This window comes from Dromaius novaehollandiae, chromosome 4, assembly GCF_036370855.1.
Source record: "Dromaius novaehollandiae isolate bDroNov1 chromosome 4, bDroNov1.hap1, whole genome shotgun sequence".
Lineage (NCBI taxonomy): Eukaryota > Metazoa > Chordata > Aves > Casuariiformes > Dromaiidae > Dromaius > Dromaius novaehollandiae.
In genome coordinates this window covers 53,085,645-53,111,805 of record NC_088101.1, presented here as the reverse complement: position 1 = coordinate 53,111,805, position 26,161 = coordinate 53,085,645, and the positions used below count along the sequence as shown (strand labels likewise).

General features: G+C 38.0%; 1 protein-coding gene across 1 annotated transcript in view; it reads left to right on the top strand.

Annotated features, from left to right (window-relative positions):
* Positions 1-2,662: 2,662 nt before the first annotated feature.
* Positions 2,663-26,161, top strand: part of SORBS2 (sorbin and SH3 domain containing 2) — a 168,951-nt gene continuing 145,452 nt past the window's right edge. Inside the window, 1 exon segment of the mRNA XM_064511053.1 lies at positions 2,663-3,191. The gene's annotated coding sequence lies outside the window, so the exon portion shown is untranslated.

Sequence of the window (26,161 nt, the reverse complement as noted above, 5' to 3'; positions counted from 1 at the left end):
TTTAACATAGCAGGCAAGTGGTTATCTTTAAGCACTCAAATACCTGGTGCTAGCTCAGTATGTCTATACACCTTGCTCTTGAATTTTTATATAGTGGGAGTAGACTAGCAACTACTGTGCAGTTGCATGTTTTGGGACTTTCCCTGGATGTACAGACACAGCCCTGGGGGTCTATCTGAAGTTAATGCAGTCTTTGACAGCATTGCACTATAGATTCTGTTCCCAACTTGATGCTGTGATTTCAGTGGGTGTATCAGGAGGAAATTTTATGCCTGACTCTGCAAAGCATACAACAGAAGTTTTGGTTTTGGGACTTCTATGGAGCTTATGAAGTCTTTATATTCAGTAAAGAACTGGGAACTTTAAAAAGTAATCTCAAAGGGGTTAGGTTCTCTTGCACTGTGGTTTGAACTGGAACCATACTCTGTTCTTGAATTAATCCTACTCTAACTTTCACCTAGTTTATCTCACTGGAGAGAAGGAAACAAGCAGGTGTATATCACAAGTACTGTATGCCTACTGCAGACAAAAGCTCCATCGTTCTTAACTGGAAGTACACCTGCATTAGGAATGTAGATCTAGAATCCTGAGGATTGAATTAGGAGGGTCTATTCTTTAACTGGATCTTTTAAAACAATTTCAGCACTTCTACCAAAATACTGTCCTTCCACTGTGTGTTAAGATAACTATATATAGAGATGTATGGACAAACATCTTCTAAACCTTTTCAAGTTCTAACCTGTTGTTTAAAAGCTTCTGCCTTCCACTTTCAAAAGTTAGCATTTTAGCCCCCCTGTAGACAGTATTTGGATAGTTACCTTAGAATGGGTCAGTGTGTTAAGCTGATTTAAAAAAAAAAAAAAAAACACCCTTCAGTTTTCACTTAGGAAAGAATAATCTCTATGGAGGCAGTGACTGTTAGCGTATTGACAAGCAGGCCGAAGGACTGGCTGTGCTCTGTTTCATGTTGCTTATTAATGAACAGGTTAGTGAACTAATGGTAAAATGGTATTCTTGTAATGCAGAGAGGTTTTGTTTTAATATTTTGTGTGCAAATAATTACTGCAGTAGTTTGTTTTCCAGCCAGAAGCTTTAGAATCAGCTTGCCAAATGAGCAGATTTCCTTCTTTTCTGATCAAAAACTACTGTTGAACAGTAGTCATGGCACAGAAGATGCGATTGAATCATGGTAGCTGGAGGCACTTTTGCCTGATGCTAGCACAGGCCTCCAGCACCAACTGTGGTTTCAGGGATATGAGCAAATATTAGCAGAGGACATCAATCCTTTTTTCAAGGAGGGTTAAGAGGAAACAAAAATAAATAATTTAATATTAGAGCACCTGTTATAAATGTGCCTGAATACTTCAGCTCTGTGTCAGAATGCTTAACAGAATTTTTCTGCTCTCCTGAGAAGACAACCAGTAAGCCCCCACAGGTCATTTTCCTCTGGTAGTATTTGATTTTCAGAGAAGCTAACACTTCCACAAGGGCTCCTGAGTAAAGCTGCTGAGGGAAAGAAATGTGTGAAATGTACTGCAGTGTCTTATTTCTTTGCTTGGGACACCACTGAGTGGCTACTGCCTTTTCCCCTGAAGGGAAAATACCACTTGGAGTGGTGGAGGTGTAGCAGCACAGCTTTTTTCTGCAAGCTGTACTTGGAGGGAACAAATCTGATGTAGCCCTAAAAGCATAAGCCTGAACAAGAAAAATGCCATGATTAATTATCCATACTAAGTAAATCCCTGCTTATGACTTGGAAGGGATTGAAAGAAATCTTCCTCAAATCAGATATTTGGGATTTTTTTCTATGGAATACAGCATGCTTTGAAGTGTCTAGGTAACGCATTTCTCAATGGTTTTCCAAGAATTTTAGGACAGAGTGCTACATGTACTTTCTAGTTGTTGTTCCTGCCTCCTTATGAGTTGAGACATGAAATAATGGCAGCCCTTGGACAGTGGGGATTTTTATATATAGTTACAATTTTTTCAAATGTCCTCATTTGAATTAAGAATAGAAACAAAAGAAAAAATGTATTATAAACAAAATTGTTTTACATGGTGATGACCATGTACAATTATTTGAATCTTGTCTAATAAACAGCAACACTTTAATCTCTAAGATTGAGATCTATTTGTAAACACTTATAGTAATTGTGATGACTACTTATAAGTGAGTTTTGTTGACTACACGCTGTTTTTACTATGTAATGGTGTTTTCTGTTTTTTAAATCAAGTAGCCCTTAAGATTTTTCTGTTCTGCTTATTGCTTTGCCCTGCCAAATAATCTTTATGCTTAAATGTAATGCCTGAAAAAGAAAGGAGTGTTTTTACTCTACATCTCCCATGGCAATTTGCATCCTATTGGCCCTGGGTTGCTTGTGGTGGGATATAGTCTCTGCTGTGTACAAACAATATGCAGTGCAAGCCACATAAACACCAAAGTAATCTAACAGTTTCTCTTTACATGCATAAATATTACAAAATGAGAAGCAGGCCTGCACAGACTGCCCTGCTTGGTGAGGGGGGTGTGGGAGAGCTGCACATGCCCAGCTGGCCTTGCTGGGGCGGGCTGGCTCTTGGCTGTTGCCATGGCTCCGAAAAGCCGGCAGAACCCAATGAGCTGTCTGCAGCAGTGCTGAAAGGACCAGCCATTTTGCTTATGAAAAACAATGTGACATATTATGCTGTGCTTTACCATGGAATAAACAAAAAAAATCTTTTCAGAGGCAGCAAGAAACAGGCACAAGTAATTACTGTAGCTGAGCATGCTTACAAGCTGCCATTTTGACAGGCTGGTGACTGCTGTTCCTGCTAGCTGATCGGAGAAGGTGGAATGCAGAGTGATAATGCTACATATCTGCTGTCAGGCAGTGGAGTAGGGTTTTGTCTTGTAAAGGCAAGGTTTCTCTGCAGTGTTATCTCAACAGCTTGCTAGCTACTCAGTGAAAGCTGGTGATCCAGGAGAAGGGTGGTGCCCTTTCCTTTTGCTGCCCTTGTGCACTGCTGGCTTGCTCTGGTAAACAGGCATTACTGAAGAAGCAGGTGTGCGGTTCAGCTGGACTCTGTACTGCAGGCTGGGCAAATAACCCTCTCAGGTTTATGTGCTGCTTATTAGCAGATTGGCTAAGGAGATTCTGCCTCTGGACTTTTCCACAAAGGGAAGCTGCTGTGCATCTCGGCTTGTGTAAAAGGTATGCCTTTGTATGGTGCATTTCAATTTTGCAAAATAATACTCTGAGCAAAACTTCATGCAAGAAATAACCTTCCCTGGTATCTTTCCATTGAAAAGGAGACTAGCTAGTGGCTTGTTCAAAGCTGTTGCTGAATTAATATAATTGCATTTTTGTTAAATATTTTATCATGCTGTGCCATATGGTCGCTGCTTCAGAAGGATGTTTCCAATAGTTGATAAAATCCTATGGTTGCATTTTCACTGAGAAAAGGATTTTTGTTTTCCATTGTGCTTTGTAGTGTGAGGATAATATAGGGTATAAAACAAAACTTGTGAAGATGTTATTTGAAAAGCCTTAAATTATTCAATTTTTCAGTACTGGAATTCATGCATTATGTTCAGCCTCAATGTAACTATGTTTGAATTGTCCAACTGCTGCTGTGCAGTATGTAGGTCATAATAGAAAGCAGCTTTTGCACTAGCTTTTGCACAAGCTTTCAGTGGACTGCATGCCCCAATGCTGGGTTTGATTAGTTTGTGGTACTTGTACTGTGGTAGTGGTATTACAGCCAGCTCACACCTCCGTTTTAAAGATAATAGCACATACTGTGCTACACAGAGCACAACACACCCATTGTGTCCCTTCGTTTGGCATTCAATAAAAGGAAGGAAGCCAGCACTCCACATGGAGCACAAGCACAGCAATAGCACAAGAAGGTTAAACTTTATTGAACAATCTGTGGTAAGCTTTCTACTAAAAGTGGCAGAGAAAATAACATGAAGACCAATGCACAGGAATAGCAAACAGATGAGTCTTCTGATGAGACTGTATGTTAATGCTGTAGACTTCCAATTAAAAAATAATTTTCTCTGAATTGGGTATTAATTGCACAGTGTCTGCTTCTGAGATTAAAACTGGCTTGAACTAGGTCAATAAAACAAGTCTCTCAGTACAGATAGTGCTTATGTTAAATTTAACATTTCATTCATGAATTACTAATTGCTTTCTCACTGAATAATACAATTTCTGAATTGCCTAATACTGAAATGCATAAAATAATGCTGACAACTGAACCAAATGTTCTGATTCACTTTGGACTTATAGAAACATAAATGATATTTTGGTATGAATGCTTATTTGATAGTTACATAGATTTAAATCACACTTAAATAAACAATTTGGATAGTTGAGTGGGCATGAGATCAGGAATTTGAGATTTGCTATCTTAATAGTTAAATTAGTAACCAGTGTTCTGTAGTTAAAGCCAAATTCCAGTGTTATTTTTGTATGTATGTCCTGCAAAGGTATTTGGACAAGCATGTTCAGCAACTATCTACTGCATGAGACATTGCATTTGAAAATGACAATACAGAAATGGATTGTTACTGTGCGTTTTCTTTAGAAAAGCTGTGTCTTCTTGAATTGTTTCAGGATTTTTCTTTATTAGTGAAAGAACACACCCTGTATGAACTTTTTGTATATCCATATATGGGGGTCACACAGTGAGTCGAAAACTGCCTTGTTCCATGTTCTGTAAAATGGTATGTACATTTACAGTGTACAGTGCCTGAATGCTTGTAATTGAGTCTATGTACATAATTATAATGAAAATCCTTAATAAACAAATAGAGCTAGCTTTTCCATATGGTGTTCAGGCCCATAAGAGAGCTCTTATAACAGTAAGAAATAGATTTAGCAGGTCTTAAATTAGCAAATTAGATTTTTCTCTTACTTTCTCTTCGGTAAGGTCTGTCTCTAAATGAAATTGGTGACTTGACAGTAATTGTCATGGGAGGTGCTGCAGTGGAATTTGATTTTTTGAGGAGGAATTTAAATGAATTGGAGCTAAGAAAAAGGAATTAAGTGAATCCAATATGAATTAATTCCACATGATGTAAGGGTAGGTATAAAGGGGTAGAATCCAGTCACTGATGTAGAAATCAAATGAGCATGGGGGGATTTTAAGATGTGTTTTTTAGCTTGTGATCAGCTAGAGTGCATCTATAAACAGATTACCTAGGCGGCCTTGGTGATCAGATGATACAGGATGAGTTGGGTATTTCCGTAGCAGAAAATGATACTCTGTTTCAGCTGAAGTCTGGAAGTTTTTCATGTTTCAGTGAAGCCATGATTTCAACCCAGAGTTGTACATGGCTTAAAAGTCTGTAGGTTATGCAGAGTCTAACCCTCTTGGTTTGCAATGATGTAAATAACATCAGCAGTCATGTTTTAACACTGCAGTCACTTCAAACATTTTTGATACAGATCACCTTCTAATGTGGCTCAGGGCCCATGTGTTGTCATCAGAAACAGTGTACAAACAAAGCAAAAGCAAGTAAATTAACCCTAAAACACAGTATCATAGTAGAAGGTGGAGATTGTAATAGAAATGATAGAACAGGATGACCAAAGAAAGTAGAATCAAGCGGTGTAACAGTTGGTATGTTGTTTGTTTAAAAAATCATTAACTTTGAGCAAACAGTGATAAGCAGCAAACAAAACCATGCAGGCTGTGGAGCACAGTAACCTTGAGAGCTAATGTGGGAATGTGCTACCTACCCTCAGCCAATGGACTAGCCTCAGAACTAGCCTCTGAAGTGCAGTATACTTATGACCAACCTGTGAGTAAGAAGGATGGTGTGTGCTCAGAGAGCACACTCAAATATCAAGTTAAGGTACATGGTATGATGTTACACTGTGCAATAGCCCAGTAACACTTCTGTGTCAGAAAGATCAGGTGTTGAATATAATACACCAATGATGAGGTTGTATCTGAGTGGGCAAACTGCATCAAATATGACCTTGGAACAATATTTCTGCTCCAGCAAGACTGCATAATGTGGAAATACTGGCTGATGATCTCGACTTGCTTATAAACTAGCATTTAACAAATGTGTAACTTGACACTATATCCTATTACACAGCTATTGATCCTCTTGCATGTCAGTATTTCAGTATTGCATTAAGCCTGTCACTCATTGCCAGTTTATATTCTTCTCGTATACTGCTGGGCATAATGTGTAGCTTCCTATTTGTGAAAAGACTGACATAGGCATGTTCTGTGCTCGTTTTTCTTCAAATAGTATGTGGCTCCTTTTCATGAAACTATTTAACAAAAGTATACTACTGTAACTGTTCCCAGTTACTGTACTGTATGTAAAAATGCATATAAGGGAAAAGATGTTGACTTTTCTGATATTATGAAGTTTCTTAACTATCTTGAGTCCAGGCTAAAGCAAAAGCTAAAGACTTTCAAAGGCACTGATGTAATGGAAAACCTCATGTATGAGACTGGTGTGATAATGGGGAGAAGTAAGTACTTAAGGCCAGTGTGAACCTCTGAGTGAAAGCATGCTGAATGATGAGAGTTTAGATCTGCTTCTGCTTTTTCTTTTTGAACCATAAATTGTAGTATGTAGTATTTTCCTATTCAGATTTATTGTTTTGTAAGTGATGTGCCACAGCGAGTGCTGTTGTGAAGCAGCAAATTCCAAAGACGGAGCCTTTTCTGTTATTTCTAGCTCTTCATAAATAGATTTATTTTGTCATCTTTCTGAACTGAATTAAGATGATGACCTGATTCATTGACTCGTAACCTCACTAACCATCACAGGGAGTTGAAGAGCACAGATGTAGTTCTTAAGTACTTTAACCGAAGTAACATTTTTTAGAATTGATGCTGAAGATTTGTCTTATTACAGTTGGAAGCTGTACAATAAGCTAATTTAACTAGCTTTTTCAGCAGATAATGTTAAAGCATGGAATGATGAAAGTTTTGCTTTTAAGACTTTATGTGCAAGTATTAGAACAGTATACACTGAACTGTTAGATGGGTAACTTAAATTATCCATAGTTCAGCAGCAGTTGCAGATTAGCTTTAACTGCAAGCAATGTATTTATGCTTTTGCTTTTTCAGGACCCAAAAGAAAAGGTAGAGGTGCATGAGAAAGCAAAGGGGAGAGGGACTTAATAACTACAATTCCTATAGCTGAAGACCAAGGCCCTGCAGGCTTATTTTAAAGAAAAAAAAAATGAGTGGATGTCTAAAGGATGTATTTGTTTATGGTCTCAATAGTTCTCATAGGGAATCAGTAGCTGTGACTGAAGGTCAAAATAAGTGAGTGTGGCTTTTCAAACAGTTTAAAAACAGTGGGTCCAGTTCCTTATCCAAATCTGTTGATCAGAGTCAATGGATGAGATGGTTGTTAAACTACAGCAAGACAGAAAGGTAGCTGTAATGTTCCCTAAGGGGCCTAGGGCTGCATGGTGTAATGTGTGATGAGGAAGGGTATAGGGACTAGGTGTCAAGAGCAGGCTAGCCTTTGAATGTTCTTTTAGCATATTTTCATCTTGTCTGAAGACAATTTAATCCTAGCTTGAATTGAAAATATCTTCAGTATAGAACACCTTAAGAGTGTGATCATGTTTAATAAAGCCATGTATTTCTCAAGGGGATGAGCATGGATAGGTACAAGTGTGTGAAGCCCCAGAAAGTACACCATGTAACCTTGCAGAAAGGTATAGGTATTTTCTTCCACATTATGGCAATAGTATGTGATGCAGGTATAGAATATATAGTAGGCTTTTCTTGTGTTGACATGGTATGGATATTTGTGCCTGGAGCAAGAATTTGAAAGGCACCTGATGGGTGTCCTTAATGAATTAAGGTGACCCGTGTCTAGATTTAGTGAGGAGTACCAGTAAAAGAACAAAGACATTTATGAAACAATGTAACTTGGCAAAAATTTATATAATACTTCAGTTTATCCATCAAAATACATAGAAGAAACACAGAATGGTCAGATTTGTATTTTTAGTATAATATGTATGAAATGCAGAAACAGAGTAGACTATAGCATGATCTCTAAGAATAAATATGTTGACGTATGGCAGTGTTAAGGTTTATGGTCTCTTGACCAGAAGAAAAACAATGTAAATATTAGTAAAATATCTCATGGCTGTTGACATCTAATCTCATACAATGTTTTGACTCTGACTAGAGCAAGGATGTCTGATAGGAGCATCTTCCTAAAAGCTTGTATTTTGCCAATGTTTAATTTTAGGGCATAAGAAGAGAGGCTGTCCATGATTCTGGATCAATTCAAGTGTTAAAATGCCTGAATTGGAGGATACATGCATTACTATAGGGTGTAATGGCTGTATGCATGATATTTTCGCTCCTAATCAAAATTATCCACAAAGGAAAATAACCCAAGGTTATTGCACAAGCAGTGTAGGGGAGGTATACCTAAATCAGATGCTTGAATATTTTTCTTTGAATATTTTAATTTTTTCTTAATATTAAAAGTGAGAAGTAATAAGTATAAAATCAAAATTATTTCCTTATGTGTAAATATATGAAATTAAGATATTGTTGGCACCAAGTTTTCAAGTGGGAATGTAAAATGAGATTTGCAAGGTACTGAATACTTATTTCTCACTGAATTTCATGTTCATTTGAGAACCTCACATTCTCTAATCCTTAAACTTCTGTGCAGATAATGAGCTGCTGTGGTTCTTTGAGCTATGATAAATAGAGGGAATAAGGAATTGATGCAAAGTGATTGTTAATTCCTGAGAATTAATAAGTGCTTTATGAAGACTATTCAGTAAATCTCCAGAACGGAATGTTTTGCTCTGTCCATTGAAGCAGCCTGTGTGGGTCATAAGGGGTGGGCTAAGGGATTACGTGGCCCTAGCTTTGGCTTGGTTTTTACAGCCGCTGCTTTTAGAACTGAGGTGCATCTATGGAGGTTTGTTTTGATACAGTGAACTTCAAAAACAGACTATAGCTCCTGAGGCAATCCAAAACCATAGTGACTGGCCTATATAAAGTATATAATGGATATTTCCCTTCTGAAGGTAAAGATCACACTATTGGCCTATGTTTAGTCCTTTACCCTTTTAAAGTCTCAAGCAGCTGTTGTCTCACATACATCAACTTTTTTCTATTGGAGATATAGTAAGGACTTTATACTGAGAAGCAAGCACTACTGTCCCAAAGGGATACCAGTGGGAAATGTTTAGTAAGTATCACTAAGTCATAGATCAAGCATGTATGTCTGGCAGCTGCTACTAGCTAGTCATGCTATTTTACACATTTTAATGAGCAACTTCTGACAGAAGTCAGCAGTTGCCAGAATAAAATTTTTATTTTTAGTTTCATTTCTAGTGAATTTCCAATGAACAGGGAACTTCCAGTACTGACATTCTTGTAGATACCAAATTCATGGTAATTTCAGTCTATTCTCCTTTTGAAAAAGTCTGTAGGTCTTAGGAATCTCTAAGAAATTTCCACATGATTGATGTAGTCAAATGGCTTGCTTTGAGTAAGAATAATCTAAGAAGCTAATCAAAGAAAGTGCTACTGTACAAGAGCTAAGTGAGATGTTGACAAGTTTGACAGCAGAATAAAGACCAAACCAAAGACTTTGTTTTGACATGCATTCAGATAATAAGGCAAATCAAAGTCCTCAACAGACCTGTTCTTTAAGGGTCACTTTGCAGATAGAGATTGTGTAATTTGAGCCTTGCATATTATCATTCTACCTTTAAACAAGTATAAGGGAGAGTTTTTTAATTTCTCATTTGCATACCTGTAGATTTACACATTCACATGCTTTTGACAGTGGCATTTGATCTACAGATGACTTTTTACAGCCTTGTATCTGAGCGAAGGCCACATTCAGTGACACAACTTGTCAGGACTGTAAGCCCTAAGAAAAAATTGTTTGCAAGTTTGCACCTATTCTAGTTAACATGTAGACTTGATATACTCTTACTATAATGAAGCATTAGGAGAATGCCTTCCAGCTTAAGGCAGTAGTGTTCTTATGAAGAAGACCAAAATAATTACAGAGATACTGTTAAATTAACCCCACATATAAATTGGTTTGCTTTTCCTCATATTTAGTGGTGTAGCTATCTTAACTGTAACTTTCTAAAGTGTAAGTCAATTGTAGTTTAACTAAAAGCCACAAATAGACATAAATCCAGTAGTATGTTATGTATGTATCCAGTGTTATGATCTGAGCTACAATAATAGATGTTATGCTGTTCTTATGCAGATGTTTTAATACATACAGCAGTACAGGCTGGGGCTGACCTGCTGGAAAGCAGTTCTGCAAAGAATGGCCTGGGAGTCTTGGTAGACGACAAGTTGACCATAAGCCAGCAATGTGCCCTTGTGGTCAAGAAGGCCAGTGGTATCCTGAGTTGCTTTAGGAAGAGCATTGCCAGAAGATAGAGGGTGATCCTCCCTCTCAGCCCTGATAAGGCCATGCCTGGCCCACCTGTATCCAGTTCTAGGTTCCCCAATACAAGATAGACATGGAGCTACTGGAGCAAGTCCAGCAGAGGACTCCTAAGATGAAGGGACTGGACCCTCTCTCCTATGAGGAAAGGCTGAGACAACTGGGCCTGTTCAACTTGGAGAAGACGGGGCGGGGGGGGGGAAATCTTATCAATGTGTGAGAGTATCTGAAGAGGGTGTCAAGAGGACAGGGCCAGACTCTTCAGTGGTTCCCAGTGCCAGGATGAGAGGTAGTAGGCACAAACTGAAACACAGTTCTGCCTGAACATGAGGAAAAGCTGCTTTACTATGAGGGTGACTGAGCACTGGAACAAGCTGCCCAGAGAGGCTGTGGAGTCTCTGTCCTTACAGATATTCAAAAGCTATCTGGATAGGGTCTTATGCAATGTGCTGTAGATGACAGGGGGTTGGGACTACATTGTCTCTAGAGGTCCCTTCCAAGTTCAACTGATCTGTGATTCTGTGGCCCACTTTTAATTCTGGCATGTGTTCTTTGTATCATTGTCATCAGAAGAGGAGATAGGTGAATCATTCTTAATGGATATAAAGACTCACCTAAGTTGTTATTTGAACAGAAGCTTCTATGTTTAATTATTTCTATTAAACTTTAAATTATTATCATGCGAAGAAGGCATTGGGACTGAGCTCTTTGCAGTAAGAGCTGAACAGACAAGATGGAGCAAACTTGATTTCAAAGATCAACTTGAGTATTTTTAATATCAAGTGCTCTTGGCCTCCACCTAACTGTGATACCACTGGTGTTTGATGATTTCCTGTAAGCAGCTGAGCAAAAGTGAAAGTTCAGAAAGGATTTGAGGAACAAGCAGGTAGTAGCTTCGTAAATAAACCTGGGAAGTGTTCCTTATGGTAAGTTATGGTCTGTTATGAGAAGATGGAAATACCTGTTGGAAAACTGAGCAAATACTGTAGAGGGATGTGAGCTTTGGGAACTGCAGGATGAGATGGGAAGAGTATTATGAAAGCTCTTGAAAGGGAAGGGGGGGGAATGTAATTGGTGCTGTGGGAAGACAAGGAGCCAGCTGTATTACACTGTTACAGGGCTTGGACTGGTGTGATTGCATCAAAGCAAAAAGCTAGAGTGGTCTCATTGGGTGCATTTTGCTTGAATTAAACTACTGCAGATAACTAGGCACCCTGAATACTGTACTTGTGTGACAGATGCCTGAACAATAGTGCTCCTGGTAAGGGGCAGAAAAAGTGGTCAGGCTTCAAAAATACTGTGAAGAAATAATCCTCTCAGGAAGAATCATCATCCTATTTAGGGTGAAAGGAAACAGGTGTGAAGGGAAAAAATGAGCAGCTCTTTGAGAAATTCATACAGTTCAGTATCTGAGTTTTTTATAACAAAATATGGCAAGTCCTTATATTTGAGTTGTAGTCAAACATTTTTCTGTGACCTATACATGTTATGCTAAGGCATACCATGGATTTTCTTGCATTTTGGTCTTTATATGTACACTTTAATCTGGGTGAGCAGATTTGAAAAACTGATCTCCCTCTGCAGTTGTATCCTTTTATATTACAGTTTAGCCTTGGGGGACCCAAACGCTAAAGCCTTAATGGCTGTTCACAAGCACTTTAGATGAAGTGTTAAAAATCTGACCTGGGCTTTCAAATAGACATTATGTGAATCTCCCTTATGGAAATTGGGTTCTAGGCTAGCTGTCTTCTGCCACCAGTGGAATAATGTAATTGCATGAGTAGGGGTCAGATATGGGGTAGTTTGGGGCAAGTGAAAAATTGTGGTGCATTGTTTAACTCTTTTTTTCAAAGATGCTTGGAAAACTTGTCAATCTTGGCCATTAAGGAGAGCAACTTAAATTTCAAAGGAAATGTTTTCAGTTCATTTTTGATTTCTCTTGATTTCTGTATCAGGACTGCAAAGTGAATGCTTTATGGGAAGTATATATTTGCCAGTACAGAGTTTTCAAATTATCAGTTGAGCCTGAAGCTGGAGGATGGCTTGAGTTCAAAACATGACTTAAGAATAACTGTGCTGTTGACTTCCTTGTGTATAATCCTTTCACTCTAACTTCCTGTCAGCTTCATTTTTGTGCAGATTTTAACCAGATTTTCCTAGGCTTTACTTTCCAGTATGTTTAGGAACAGCTTTTCTTTATGTTCATTGAAAGTATGCTTTTCTGAGCTAACTACTGGTAATGCCATGAGAAAGCTACATATTTCATACCTAAAATAATACTTTAATTACCTGTGATTTAAGGCTTCTTGAAAGAAGCTACTCCTTTTGTCAACCAACTTGTTTTCTTTAACATTGGCAAGTAGATAGTATTTATTGAGGACCTTTTTACATGTCTAAATGGAGTTTTGGCTCTTGAGTGTCAAAAGCAAATAGTTTTGTTAATGAATTTTTAGGGCTAAGCTTGGAACTAGACTGAGAGCCATCTTCTTTGAGTGTAGTATGACTAAAATTTGTACCCTTAGTTTTGCACAGCTAAATCCTAATTCTGAAAAGATGCCATACTAAATGAGTATCTCCTGCCTTAAGTGCTGAAATTCAGGTTTAGGCTTACAAAATTCTAGTCTGAATAAGACTTTCAGAAGTAATGATTTTGACATCTGTTCTTCAGTGATTTATCTTAAACCATTGGTGTATATATAGTATACTTTCTAATGGCACTTTCTAAACAAGGACTTTAGAACTTAAGCATTTGTTTGAAGAGGGCAGATCTAAGTTTAGCAAAAAAAAAGTTTGGAAGTGAAATGAGCACAGAATATGGTATCTTCAGTATTTTTTCTCTAAAGACAGTGGTAGTTCTTCCTGAATTTTTTAAAAATAGTTACAGGAAATCTGTGCACTTTTAAAATCACACTGAAAAGGGCTTAGTATCCAGTTTTTTAGTTTTCTAGTTTTAAGTGCAGCACAAAATTCCTAATAACATGCCTTTTGGAGTGTAATGTAAAGAATTTAAAAGTGAGCAGAAACGATGTACTTCAGTCTGTGTCACTTAAATATTGAATAATACTTTTTAATTCAGATAGGTATCTAAGTCCTATCATCAAGATCTCTGTGCTGAAAAGGATAACACCATCTAATGAATTTGCCAACCTTACATATGGTACATTTATTCCTGGAAATGCCTTTGTGTGTGTACATACACATGTGCCCACACGTGCATGAACATGTATTTTACCATGTTTTTGGATATCCTGGAACATGCATGTTTAGTTCTGCCTCCTAAAACCTGATGAGCACCAGTTAGCTTCAAATTGTGTTTGCTTTTCAAGCTGGAAGCTAAAAAAAAAATGCTTGAGCAGACTTGAAAATTGTGGTTAATGTATTTTTGGTGTTATGTTTAACTTTGTGCTGTCTTTATCAAAATACTTTGAGACTTGAAATGTCACTGTCTACATAAAGTGAAGGGGCTAAAGGCTGTAATGTTTCAATATTATAAAAATTTCATGTGTTACTTCATTAGGTATGGCTCACATGACAGCCCCGAGTTTTAGTTACATTTCTACTCAAAAAGTACAATAAAACCTGGTCTGAAATACACAGCTTCATGAGTTTAGATTTTTGATATGGCTTGTGTATTTCTGGCTCATTCCACCATTCTTTAGCTGATTTTGTTATGAATAACCTAAAGCTATACAAATACTGTGTAGAAATTAGTGTCCCCCTCCCCCTCACTGTTGTGCTCTGGTTTCAAATGATAGTTTTTAACTGTTGGGTATGTGCCATTTCTTTTCACTCTGCTGATCAGAAGAATGCAGAGGCTTAAAAATTAACATTAAAGGTTTTCCTAATTTTCTATAGAAGTATTTAGTCTAGTTGCTACAGGAATCAAATATGTGCATCAGCTTAATTTGCAAGTTGGGATGGTTCTTAACAGAAGGTAATATGAAGAGCATAATGTATTTTGAGTGCTACATTTGTAATCAACTTATTTCAACATCCCTCATTTTTTGGTGTTTTTATCTACAACATTGTAAATATCTCTATCTGCATTCTCTTTTAGGAGAAATCTGAAAAGAGGAGCCTGTTTAAATTTAGTAGAGAGAACTTACCTTTCCACTTCTCAAATTTTTGTTTTTCTATGTATGTGAAGTTTTTGAGACATTTTAGAAATGGAGAATAGCTGAAATCACATATGTTATCTGTAGGTTAAGTGCAGGCCTTCACTAGTCCATTGTTTCTTGTAGTGATCTTTGCCTAAGGATGAGAATTGAGTATTTCTGTTTTGGACAGGTCTAAACTGATGAAAAAGTGGAAGGCCTTGAGGCAAAAAATGTTTTTGAGGTTTTATTAATGGGCGGGTGACTTTGAAAAACAGAGGATGTTAAAGTTCTGAGGAAGTAAGCTTTCTAGGAAGGGAAATCCACCTTTCCTTATGTTTATCTTTCAAAGAGGAAATTATCTGATGAGACTAAAACTTTGGCCATATAAGATGGAATAACTGCTTTAAATTATTCCACTGTCTTTGATTTTCATTTCTAATATATCTTGAGATCTACCTGAATGTGATTCTTGTCTTTTCATGTCTGCTCTTCAAGCCTTCTTCCTTAGTACTTCAGCTGCCATGGATTTAGGCATGGCTGCTGCTTTCCTTCCCCAGTATGCAGAAGATATAGTCATATTCTACTATCAGTTTGCTGTTTGGAAAAGGGCATATAGCCCTTCAACATATGTGATACTATTTACCAAAAATTGAGATAGCAAGAAAGGGTTATTTTAAATTGAGTGTGTGTAGGCTATCTTCCTTGTGGAAGAGGTTATCTATGTGTGGAGAGAACCAATAGTGGAAAGCACAGCTGCAGTTTTGGTTTATTAATGAAGTCTGTCAGTGATCCTCTGAGCTAGGAAGGGAGGGGAATTAGGAAATTAATGTTGAAAATCCTTTAATGTCACCAGTAAGGACTTCTATGCTGTTATCACTGTACCTGCATTTAAACAAGGATCTAGCTTTGTTAGTTGAAAATAGTTCTGGCTAGCAAATAAATCAACATAGGACAACTACCTGGCAATACAGCTTTAATGTTCTGTGTTGCCCTATACACATGAAACATCAGCTTATCTGTCCCTAGCCAGGGAAAGCAATAATATAGCTTAAACAAATGTTTTGAATGCATAAAGTCTGTTTTACAATTAATTTACAATTAATGGTACTGTAGGGAACACAAATGGCAAACAAAATCCATAGATCTTTCTCACTTAGCAACAGTTGAAGCAATACATGATAAATGACTATGTATTAAATATGCTTCTGTTAACAAGAAAGCAAAATAAAAGCTCCGCACTGACTTCTGGAGTCATTCTCTTAGTGGGCTAAGGCTAACTTAGTTATGGAGTATCCACTGGAGAACACTTTTAGCAGTTTTAGCTGTTCTTAGCATTTCGTTAAAATTTCAGCTTTGGAAGCTCAAGTTCAAGAATTTCAGGTATTCCCAGAAGCCAAGTCTTCCTTTTGCTCTGTCCTGCTAGCCTGAGGAACTGTCCTATCTCTGCCTGCAGAAATTATTTTCAGGAATAAAAAGAACAGGACAGGGAAGGAAGTTTTCTGCTTTGGGAACTGTGTGGAATTTTCCTTCCTGCTAATCATGCTACAGGAAGAGATGGTCCAGGTCACTTTTCACCAAAAAGAAACATCGTTTAACAGCTTCCTGCCTGCTGTGTCATTCTGCTTCTCCAACAGATGTTTTTGTCTCCTCAAAGTTACAACTGCTTCTGCTCTCCAGATGATCCAGATAATCTCAGTAGTACTGTAATTAGGGTGTCAAGATTTTCTTAAGCAAAAGATTGGTTAAATTCTCTGGCACATGAAACACTTGTTCAATTCCAAGCCCAGTGTATGCAGTGAATAAGACAATGCAGCTTTGGCTGTTTGAGGCAAGTATGAGTGTGCTGTTATGTAATAGCAATAAGCTGTGTATGTCCTGTGATCCTACTCTTGTGACAAATTACAGGTGAATTTGTTGAGTGCTTGCTTTTATCTGCTTAAGTGTGGGTGGGAAGGAAAACATGAAGTTACTGTCTGCATCTTTCCAGGAATCACCAGCAATTTGGTACATGTTAAAGCCTCTTCTGGTGATCTTATCATTTTCAGAAAGCCTTGAAGCCTGAAGTTTCTAGCTAAGATGTATGTTGACCCTATCATACTTATGCCTTTAACTTTGCATTCAGGGTCTTGAAGTCTTAAAGCATTTGAACTTATCTGCAGGTATTGTAGCTTATGCTGTGGCTAATTTATTATCTTTGGCTCTTATCGTGCAGGCCTAACTTTATAAATTTTGTGCCTGCTGATAGCATGAGGCCACAAGCTGACAGGCCAGTTTGAGCTTATTAAAAGCTCAAAGGTGAGAGACCTGTACAGTGACCACTGAGCTGCTACATGAAAGGAGATTACCTTACCACCTTCTAAGAAAGCAATGATTCAGCTGTGTTCTTAGGATGATTTAGATGATGGATTCTGTGAGATTTCTGGGCAGTGAATCCCGATTTCATGTCTTGTCATACTACCTTTATTGTTTTCTATTGGTTAAATCTGTGATAACTGTGGCTACCCTTCAGGCCCTCTAACTTGCCATGCAGTCTGTGCTATGCAATATAGTCTTATGTACCTAACTCAAACCAAGAACTGGACAGCTCTGGTCCTACCTTGTGTTATTGTGTATGTTTAGGAATTCAGCTTTAGTCTGAACACCTGAATTACCAAACTGCTACATGCTGGACTTAAATTACAGTGGAGGAGACTTCAGTTAAAGCTAAGAAAAACTCACAGTGCTAAGGATAAGTGCTGGAGTGTCTGAAGAAGTTGGGGTGTCTTTGTTGCTGAATGCCTTCAAAAACAGGCTGATCTAACATCTGTCAGGAATTGTATGCTTTCTGTTGACTTTACTGTTCAGCAAGCAGATGAGATGACATAGGGGATCCCTTCCTAACTGTGTTTCAGTGGTAGCTCTTGCCCTGAGTCTAGTGGATGAGCTGACACAGCAGATCATAGGGGATTTGATCTGCTGCTTCTGATACTGCTGAAGTCAGAATGGTGTGCTACTTCTCACCAGATGCCATAGCTTGCTTTGTAGCCAGACTGTTTTCCTGCCCTTCCTGAGTAACCAGACTGTTTCTGCTGTCCCATTAAAAGAAACCTTGCAGAAGCTGTAGAAACAGCTTCTGCCAAGGCATACAACCATGTAGTATGGGGCACAAACGTGGTCTGCCAGGAGAGTTCATGTTCAGTTGAAGTTCTGCCATAATGTGGTATGGATATAGTCAGACTGGGTAAAAGTACTTTAGGTCTGGGAGGTGCTGTACTTGGTTGACAGCCTTGGTGTCCTCAAGCATGGCAAGCTTGACCAGCTCCCTGGGCAGCAGCCAGTGTGCAGCAGTCTTTGTGATGTGCCAGGTGACATGTTTTTCTAGTGATGCATCCAATGATGTCATTGATAAAGGTGTTTATGATGCCCATTGCTGTGGTAAAGATGCTGGGGTGGACCTGCTTCAGACTCTCCTTCCTGCTACTCTTGTACTTTCAGATTGTGGTAGCAGCTTTCTTGGAGGCCTTCTTGGAAGGAGGAGCCAACTTGACAGGCCCAGGCATTTTGGCAGCACTCTTTCTCATCAGTAAGCAGCCCAGAGGTGAGCCAAGGTGGAAGCAGTGTAGCTGCAAATGGCGTGAGTCCAATAGTAGCGCATACCTGAGCCCTTGAAATAAGTGCCTTCCATGCAGCCTGAAGGATTGATAACTGTCATGACTGTGAAACTGAACAGCAGCCTGAGTTAAATCGCTGAGGCAAGCATGTTTCAGTGAGCTTGGCTGATTTCAGGTTATTTCGGTGACTGTAGTCTCCTGTGTTTTGATCAAAAATAGGAAATCTAAATGCTGGGTCTTGCTGAAAACCATGTTTTGCCTTTGAGCTCAGCTTTCTTAGGAAAAGCACATTGGAAAAATACAGAACTCTGGGTATCAGCTTATATTCTAAAAGGCTGAAATGTTATCTACTTGTAGCTGGAAATTTTCAAAGCTTTGCACATTTCAAAATTGTGTTTTTAGGTTGTGTTTTCAGTTAAGTGGATTACAGTAACAGAATGATTACAACTGACTGAAGGAACAGTCAAGGAAAGATGATTCTTAACTCTGCTTTTGCCTGTTTGGTTGCTTTCTAGTGAGTTTTTTGTGGTCAGTTGTGTTGACAAGTATCATTCCCTTCTGCCTGGGATTCAGTGCCTGAAAGCTCCAGTTGTGGTGGGTCTGCTATCACCTACCCTTTGTCTATACTCTGAGTAGCAGTAAATGTTAAACTTGTCTGACTAGTAAAATTACAAACCACTTTTCATGTAGCACCCTTATTTTGTCTGTATTAATTTGGCAGCTTAGCAATTTGTCTGAACACCACTGTGCTACTTGAAGTCTAAATTCCTCTTAGTACAGTGTGTGGAGACATAAGACTGGCTGTAATCTGGTGATTTAACTAAGAACAGCATGGTATTAGGCCTTGTGTTGCTGTGTAATAAAAAGAACTGTGAAGTGGAAGGAGAGAATTGGGACTTGAGTTTCTTGTGTGAGTCAGTTCTGCTTTGCATGGAACAGCTGGCTTGAGGATGAGCAGGCAGCCATACTGCATGGTCTCAGTCTGGGAATGGCAATGCTTGTTGATCAAGTGTTAATATTTCATAGTAACTGAAGGATGGGAAGGTGCTCTCTTCCAGGTGAGTGCTCTTAAGTATTAAGTTAAAGAAGGTCTGGCTCTTTGTGTGACATGAAGTCAGTAACTACTCCATGAAAGATGGGACAGTGCCTCCAAATGACTAGATTATAGCTTGATGGTTAGTGCTCTGTTTCAGCGAAGTGTGAGAAGTGACTAAGTGAATCCTTCTGGAAAGTCAGTCCAGATCTACAGTACCTGGGCAGATGTTTCAAAGACTATCAGTGTAAAAAGAGTAGTGGGATAACATCATCTTCCACTCTTTGCTGTGTAATGGCTGCTTGTGCCTCTAAGGCAAGGTTGATAAAAACCCAAGTTTGTAAGTGACAGCTTACACCAAAGTGGCATTATCAAGGCAAGGCACCACTTGCTTGGTCCACAGGAGGATTTTAGAGACCTGGTAACTTTCTTGTTAAATGGTAGACTTTTTGGAATTTTGATGTAGGTAAATGGGGTTTTTAAAGATTATAACTTTGGATTTGGGTACAAAAATCCTTTTGAGCAGGCAGTCAAACAAACCCAGTCATTTGAGCTCATAAATTACAATGAGCTTTGCAGGTTTATGGTCCTTGCTTACATAGCTGAGGTTAAGGTCTTTTATCTGTTGTGGTTGAAAGAAGAAAAACCAGCCAAAAAAAACACCCCACACAATATCTGAGCACAATTCTAGCAGAAAATGAGTCTGAAAAACAGTGACCTTGTACAAAGTGGTTGAAACAATGGACTAGCAGTGAGAGAGCAAGACAAACAATAGCTGCCTGTTTTCTGTTTCCTAAAAAAGATCTTTCATATTTATTTCTGCATGTACTTTAACTGTTTACTCTCCAAACAGATCAAGGTAGTTTCACTAGGGAAATAATGCTCTTAAGCCTATCATTCTGTTGGCCCTGTTTAACAGTGATAGCTGCAATGACCATGGCTTTTTCACCATATTGGAGCAGTAATGTGGCTAGTTGTCAGTTAAATGAAATTGGCACAAGTGTTGGAAGTAGATTATGACAGATGACCTAGATGTGTTCTAAACAGCTAGTTTCGCTCTTTTGAAGTGCATGTGACTTCACTTCAGAGATTCCTGGTGTTTTAATATACTTATTTATACTTAGTTTTTGGCTCAAAGTTATAATTTTTAGTGTTCTGTATTGCATAATACTATACTCAACCTATTCTAAATCATTAATAGACACTTCAGTGGCTAACAAAGCATTGTTGTTCTTGAGTCCTTAGGCATCAAAACTAAATATGCAGCATAAGTGAGTTAAATCAAATTTTCTTAAAGGTGACTAGAAAAAAATGACACTATTTTCTCTTCTAGCCTCTATTTAGAAAACATTCATTGGCTAGAAAGATATTCCATCTTCATAGGCATCTTAGGTTGTTTTTTTCTTTGTTCTTAGTGTATTAGATCTCAGCCTTAAAGAATTTCACGAATTTGGGTCCTGATTCTGTCAAAACCTTTTACCTCTTCAGAAATGTCCAACCATCAATATAGCAGGTAAGTTTAACTTCCGTAAAACTTCTTAGAAATATCTATTAAGGTTCTCAAAGCAATTTTTAAGGTATATAGCAAACTCAGCTTAATATGATAGCAAAACTGCTCATTCACAAAACCTCTTTCACAAAAGTCTAGGGTTTTCGGTCTTGCCTAACTTTTCCATTGATAGGCAGTATTTTATTATCATTATAGAGGGATCAGGTGTAATAATTAAGACTATCTAAAGACAGATGGTGTCCTTTTAAAAGAGCATAGATCTGCTGTTTTGGAGAAAAACAGCTGAGGCATCTCTTTGAGAGACATCTGCCAGTTTGCACAAACATTGGTCCAATGGGTGCTGATGAAGTGAGAATATGATTCTTTGGTCTCCAGCTGTGTCTTTCCACTGTGTGAGTTGTTAGTAAAAACACTTCTGTAACTAATTCTGAAGGTGTCTTGTATACTCTGCTGTATTGGGTCAGAATCTCTGGTAACTCTTGACTGGCTCATGAGTGCCTTTTGAGGAGCATAATCCCAAAAAAACAATGTAACAATTTCAAGTTTTCTTTCTTTGATCTTTCACAATTTCCAAATTTTTCTAGTGCATTCTATAGGAATGCAGTATTCCTATATCAAACCTGAAGAAAGAATGTTAGTAACCTTTCTACTACCTAATTGTGTTAGTGAGGTGGGCCATCCACCATCAATATTGGAAGGAACTGGTGGGAAAGGGTGGGGGGGGGATGTGGAGCGCTATTTTGGGATATACTGAGATAGTGGAAAATAGTTGCTTATAAGGCAAACACATGCTAGCGGAGCAATTAAAATCAGGAATTTCATTCACAGATTTCAGTGAACTTCACTCTTGTAAGCTTTGTGGGAAAATAAGAATTCTCTAACCAGAGCTTCAGCATTGGGATTGTGAAGCCATGAAGTAATGACAAGTGCTCTGGTGTGTAATGTCTGTGGTATCCATGCAGGTTGCAATTCATTGTACCTGAGGGATGTAGATCATTTCCTGCTTCTTGACATGTCCTGAATGAAGATTCCGTTGCTGTGTGTGCTGGCACAGATGTATGTAAGAGCTAGACTGCTTCAGTCAATCGGTACCTTCCATTGCTTGAAACATGTTTTGCTCTAGTTGTTAAGTTCTTGACAACAGTCAGCCTTGTTAATATTTACAGAATATCTTTACAGAAAAGAAGTAATCTGGCTGCCTCAGGCACCAGTCTCAAAGTTGTTTGCAGAAGAAAGGTATGCACTTTGTGTGGTTATGTGATTTGTAATGCTGAGAAGATCTTTTTGTAGTTTAACACTTTCACTGTGGATAATTGATATAAATTTTCTTTAGGATTAACAAAGGAAAAAGTGGCAAGTGTGATATCACAGTAACTTGGGTGCTTTCATATTCTTGTGGGATTGAATCCTACCTCCTGAGGGCTTGATTCAGTTTATTTTTTAATAATGTTCCACTTGTATCAGTATGCAACTCAAATGGAGCTGTAGTAGAAGATGGCAAAAGTAACAAGATTTGTTACTTGTATGGAATTTTTAATATTTTAGGCTTTTTGGATTTGTTTCATGTGAAAGTTCAGAAATTTCCCAAACCACCTTGGTATGAATGTCCAGCTAAATGCAAACTGTATATGCATTATACTTGGTGTAATTATATAGCAATTTTTGAGCTATAGCCATTACATGAGGTTAACTGAGGCATGGATGGTGAGATGGAGTATGAACATCTAGTCAGAGATGACTTGGCTAGAATGCCAAGTGCATTTAATGATAGAGGGGGGAGAACTATTTGTACAGTAGAAAGCTGTCTGCAGTGCTTGGTGAATTTTATCATAACTTTTAGTGCAAAGACTTGCCTTTTATCTTGGTGTGTCTAGTGAGGATTTAAGAAGCATTTGTGGTTAACCAGAAGTCTTAGAAATTTCTGTGTAGGAGAAAGAAGCTGATGTAGATTTTTATTTTTAAAGCTTATACAATAAACTAAAGCTCTCATGGGAAAGCTACAACGGGATCCATATGCCAACACCTACTGTTAAATGCTAATATATTAGTGGTGGGAGAAGCATAAATTGACCAGCAAAGAATGGTTTTTACTAAATAATTGTAAACAGTTGGTGTCAGGCCTGAAGCAGCCAATACATCTCCTAGAGCAGAAATATGCTGTTTCCATCAAAAATGAACTTCAAACCAACTCTGAAAAAATAGCCTTTTAGGTATGTATTCTGATCAACTTTTGACCATTGTCACCCTTTTATTCCTGAGCCTATTCATTGCAGAGCACAGACGAAGGCCAATTACAACTTGTCCCATTATGGCAAAGCTAAAATACTAACTTCTAGCTGAATTTGGAAATGAAATTAGTGTCACTGAAGATTAATGTCTTCCCATCTCTTTTCATCCTTTGGATTTACAATATGATGAACTGATCTGATAGCCATCCCTGGTAGTACCATTCAGTTGACTTGTGTCTTGGGTTAAATTATGCAAGAATGACCAAGTGTTGCTCTACGTAGCCTCTGGGTAACTAGGATATTCCATCCTGTCAAGGAAGATAGGTGCAGTTACTCATCGCTCTGACTTCTCAGCAGTGGGGGCTGCTGGAAGCATGTCCAAGATACTGAAAATGGGTTCATTCTTATCGGCAAGGTCCTTCACAATGATGCAGGCTTAAGACATCTGCAAGATGAACTGAAGTACAGGACAAAATGTGATCAATAACTTCACTCCTATACTTCTGTTGAATTTTCCCATAATCAGGAAAAAGTTATTTTGAGAGATGATGTTGGTTCTAGACCATAGAATGAAGTCTCTTAAACAAGAAACTAACTGCTGCTGATGTACAGTGTGTGCACTTGGGGCGGGGGGGTGTGTGTGTGGAAGGGGCTTTCTTTCACACTCTAATGTTAAATGCTTTCAAGAATGTTACTTCAAAAAAAAAAAAAAAACCTACCCAGCATGGGCATACTTCTTGTGTTTCTTCCTGGAGCATGTAATGTGCAATGATTTAAACCACATTATCATGTTACTGGCAGGTATTCCACTACTATAGTAAGACCTAAATAAAAATCTGTATAGAATAATATAAAGAACAAAGTCATTACACCTGGTTGTACTGTGTGAAGAGTTCATCTGCATAGCTTGAAATATACTTCAGGAAGACTTCACAGAAGAATACTTTTTCAGCCACTGTGCCTGAAGCTTCAGTGACTCAGCTGCAGATGAAAGGTTAGGCCTGGGAACTGAGGGAATGCCAAGATTTCCTTATGAACCTGTGCAATGGAGAAAGCATGCAACTCTTCTGGCTATAAGCATGCTGAACAATTTTCTGCCTTTCCTCTGTCAAGACTCTCTATTCTGGTGTATCAGAACTCTGTCTAGTAATATCCATTCATGAAGGTTGTGGAGAGTTGAACCAGATGCATATGTTGGCAGCATGTACTGTGCACTTGGTCATGTTTGGCTTCCTTAGCCTTACCTTTGATTAAATCGCACTGTAAAGTGCTGCTAAAGAAGTTACATGTTTGAGTTTTGTGTTACTGTTAGCCATGAGAAGGCAAATACGAGTGTCATTCTCTGAGAAGTATAATGCAGCAGTCTTGGTAGTTGTGGCAAGTTTCTGTTTTATTAATACACACAGGTAATAAGATTTCTCTGTGAGGTGGCCAGCTGGTATATGTGATATTTATGACATATAATGTTTCTTATAGATAATGATCATCAGATTTTTATCTAGTAGTTTGTGGAAATCCCAGTATATACCAAAATAGTCCTTTTGTACAAGTTTAATAAATGCTGTAAAAAGTAATGGGTAAGTCATAATTTACAGAAAATCAGTTGCAGAGCATATAAAAAAAAAAGTGCCCAAATGAATTAAGCTCTGGTGATAAATCAGGGGACTTGGTGAAGAGTAGGACTGTTTTCTGAGAAAATGTTTTGGAAAAGAAATTGCATTGCAAAGCATCGTGCGTCATTGTCTTGGTAGTAAATTGATACTGCTAATTAGAATTTTAATACATTCTTCTATGTTCATGTTTGCCTAGTATTAGGATTTGACCTACAGGTATCTGTTGGTTTGGCTTCTAACCATGAAATAGAAGCATTATGGATAATGTAATCTAGCATCTGACACTTCATTGTTTTGGTAGATAAATGTCTTGTATTTATTTTACACATTTGTAATCTACAATATATAAGCTCTTGGAGTGTTTAAATCACTTCATTCCTGTGTCTTAAATATAAACTGGGCTTATTAGTTTCTGTGAATGAGTTTTGTAGTGAAATAATAGTTGTAAACTAACATTAGAATAAAGCAGCAACAATGATTAATTTAACAGGTTGGTGTTTAGTGTTTGTGGTGTTGTGGTATTTTGTTAGGGTTGCTTTTAACTACAGCAACACTAAAAATAGTTGTGGTCAAATAGGGTTTTTTTCAAGCTGATACAAAAAGAATCTGTGCTTTGTTTGCATGCTTGGCAGCTTTTTCATTTTTATGAGCGAACTTCAGCTAATGATTTTTGAGTCTTGAACAAGTATTTCTGCTCACTTTCAACAGGCAGCATTGTTTTACCATTTTAATGGTTTATTAAATACCTTGCGTATCTGGCATCCTGTTTCAGGTGTCAGTATAAGTCAAGGAGTCACTATTTGCAGATGAATAAGAAATTAAGGTGACCTGGGGTTTGTGTTACAAAACATTTTCCAGTAAGTCTACTTAGCTCAGTAGAACAGTGAATGCAAAGGTAATACATAATGAAATATTTCATAATTTTACCACAGCAGCCTGTGTTCTAGGTTCTGAGTAGAGAATAACTTGGCATCTAACTTTTCCTTTTAATGAAGGTAACAGTCTTAGTGGCAGTACTTAGCAATGTTGTTGTATGTGAAGAGTTATTTCAATGAAATGAAGTAAGCTTTGCCTGTCACAATTGTTAAGGTTTATGGAGGACATCCCAGAAACTTCTTCTGGCAGTGGAAGAAACTGTAAAAAATCAAGAAGTGGTGGTGGGTTTTTCACTTGTTTAACTTACCTGTGTCATCTGAAATTAAGTAATTAGCTTTTATGTACTGACAAATAGATTGTTGGGTCTTTAATCATTAATTTCTATTGATGCTTCACATTTCCCTCTCATAACATAAAAAAAATCTAGGTAAGATGGCTGGTTGAGGATGTGGCAGAGGAAGCAGGGAGATCCTGTCACTGAATAGCCCCTAGTGGGGGGAACAACAGTGCCAGCAGCTTCAGCTCACTAACCTTCCAAAATAGCACTGGTGCTGAAACTGGAAACTTGGATGCAAGCTGGAAACAAATGTCTGGCTTCAAGCTTAGTCAACTGATTTTTCTTCAGATGTGTGTGTCAGATAGGATGCACTTAAAGCTTCAGAGTCGCATTTGTATAAAGAAGGCAAAACATCTTCAGAGAAAACTGAACTCAAAGCAAACTTTCCAAATATCCATGGTGGTTCTTTTCCTGAGTTACAGATAATGCAGTCTTTCAGTCCCCAGACTGA